Below are 2,830 nucleotides of genomic sequence, written 5' to 3' on the forward strand. Positions count from 1 at the left end.
GAAAAAGAGAAGGGAATAAGTTTTGGGGAAATAAATATTAACTAAACGTTTATAGAAATCTCGATATTAAAATATTTTATTTTTTTCTAGGAAGAGCACGAATTGAACCGGAAAATAATGTTCCGCCTCCGCGTGACATTCCTGTCATCAATTGGTAAGTATATTTTACAAATAACCGAGAAATCTAATTCATATAATATAGATATAAAGCGATAAAGAATAAAATCAATTTTGTTTTAGATGTGATGATGATGATGACGAAAACAATGATCGGAATGATGATTTGAGTCTGTCTAATTTGATTCGAGCACTGGTCTCTCCAGGTTTCACCATTTCTATAATGTGTAAGTTCTTAAAAAAAAACATAAATTAGTCGAATATAGAGAGTTGGTTATATATATTAGGTTGTTCGGAAAGTAATTTCGTTTTTTCTTATGAAAATGAAAGACGATTTTCAATCAGATGCGTTTCAAATGATCATGAACGGTCGAATTTGATAAATTTAATCTCTCAGCGATCTCACGAGTTGTTATTCGCCGGTTTGCATCAATTAATGTCTTTATTGTGTCTTCATCAGCTTCAATTGGCCTTCCAGAACGTGGTGCATCTTCAACATCAAAATTGCCGGATCGAAATTTTGCAAACCAGTTTTGGCACTGGCGTTCTGTCAATACATCTTCTCCATACACATCGGATAATTTTTTCTTGCTTAAACAGCACCTTTTTTTACCTTTTCGATAAAAGTAAAAAAGTAAAATATGCCGAAAATGCTGCTTTTCACTTTCATATTTGATAAGACACCAACCAAAAACTATTGCGTAGAATCAATCGAACTTTTTTCACAAGCAAGTCTTGCTATATCAGCTGTCAAAATATATAATGATTATGCGGCTCAAGTGTGAAGTTGGCTGTGAAAAAATACAATAAGTTCTCTGTTGGGAAAAAACGAAATTACTTTCCGAATAACCTAATAGAATTCAAAAGTAATAATAATAACAAAAATTACTTTTTAGCGCAGGAAATCGAACAAGAGCGGAAGGAACTAACGCAGGAAGAAGAGATGTGGAGTCTGAAGAGAAGGAGGAGGAGAATAATGAGAACATTGACGATGACAATGTCGATGATGGTGTCGATGATGATGATAATAATGATGATGCCGATGATAATGAGGAGCAGGACAACGCAAATGTTGAGGATAGCCTTGATGACAATGGCGATGATGGGAAGGAGGAGGAAATACGTGACGAGGAAGAAATAACTCAGGAGACAATAGAGAAAGAAGAAAACATATTACACATCTCTTGAAAATGAAAGTAATAATATTTTTATTTTTTATTTTAAATTTATTTTTTTATTTTTGTTGCTCGAGATACTTAAGCAGATATTTTGTATCAGATATTTCGTACTCCCCTGTTCTGCTTATGTCGCCGGAATATTAAAATTTACAAAAAAAGAAAAACATCTTCCTACGCATGATCAAGTAAACAACTATAGGTGAGTTATCTTGTCATGCTGTAATGTTACGATCAGTAGTATAAGTTTCTGATTTAATATATATAATAATATATGTTATCAGATTAATAAGGTTTGTTTAACTTTTTTTACAGTACAAACTGGCGGTGGTGCTGACTATCCTACATCGCGACATGCAAGGGAAGAAAATGTGCCCTTGGAAGAAGAATCCTCGCAAAATTTCGAGAACTCCATCGATAATAAACATTAGCAGCAGCAACAGCAATGACAATAGACGCATCATCATCAGGAGGAAAATAATCATTACAGGCAGGATTATCATCGTTAATAGGAGATTAGAGATAATTCGCTTTTATTGAGTTAAGGCAGAAAACTCGCGTCGATTTAGGAATTTTGCGATACTAGGGAGGGAGGCAACTTTTACAATACGTCCGCCACCCGAAGGTACCGATATCGTTCGTTGGATAGAAAGCGCGTTCCGTGAAATTCGGGCGCTACATTCGTGCGAACCTTATGTAGAATTATCGTTCAAGCGCGTGGTCCGTCTGGTCGTTTCGTTCAGCACGCGACTTAACTCACGAGGACATAAGGCAACTCGTGAGTTCGCTAGCGCAAAGTGCTGAAGGATTCGATATCGCAGAAAATTTTACCGTGCGCGTTTTCAAAGTCTCCGTATCTGCCGATCGCGGGCGTCAATCTAATCGATTAATTCGCGAAGATGTAGCCAAACGCTCAATTTTGCAAATAAACAACATAGACAATTTGTATTTTCCCCGTTCGCTCGTAGTGACATACACCAAGAGCGTGGGCAACTGCGTATGCAAGAAAGATGGGAATTCGTGAGATACCAGCGTTTTTCGTTACAGCATAATTTGGCCGAAGAATTAACGAAATCCGTTGGTATCACGATTCTTGAGGAAGGTTGTTTCGCGAAACTGAGCAATTCCCATGGATTCTTGCTTCCGAAAATATTACAATTATAATTTCAGTACTTTCGGTCGAGGCGAGAATCTGATGTACGCCGGCATTATTTTCCTCCCTAGGTCGCGAAAGGTCGAAATGTCGAGCTCCCTCGTGTCGTTTAAATATAATGTATTACGAGAGTTTGCGACATTATAACTCTATATTAAATTTAAAAGCCGCCGCCGGTTCTCGCGGTTCTTATGTAGCGTGCAACGTAAGCTTTCGTAACGACAGAGGTTATTGATGCACAAAAAAATGCCCACGCTGCTACGCCATCCCGTCTTGCGAACGCCTCGACGTTAGTTGATTAAATGCGATTCGTGCGTTCGCGTCTTCTTCGGGCGCCCGTGTTTCGAATGTAGGAAATCATCAAGCGCAGGAATCATATAATCAA

General features: G+C 37.8%; 1 long non-coding RNA gene across 1 annotated transcript; it reads left to right on the top strand.

Annotated features, from left to right (window-relative positions):
* Positions 1 to 286: 286 nt before the first annotated feature.
* On the top strand, positions 287 to 2,002 carry LOC108746570. Its single transcript, XR_001939180.1, has 4 exons — positions 287 to 344; positions 1,014 to 1,313; positions 1,396 to 1,494; positions 1,608 to 2,002. It is a non-coding gene; the product is annotated as an uncharacterized LOC108746570 (long non-coding RNA).
* The last annotated feature ends 828 nt before the right edge of the window (positions 2,003 to 2,830 follow it).

Source organism: Trachymyrmex septentrionalis, unplaced genomic scaffold (genome assembly GCF_001594115.1).
Source record: "Trachymyrmex septentrionalis isolate Tsep2-gDNA-1 unplaced genomic scaffold, Tsep1.0 scaffold179, whole genome shotgun sequence".
NCBI classification, from domain to species: domain Eukaryota; kingdom Metazoa; phylum Arthropoda; class Insecta; order Hymenoptera; family Formicidae; genus Trachymyrmex; species Trachymyrmex septentrionalis.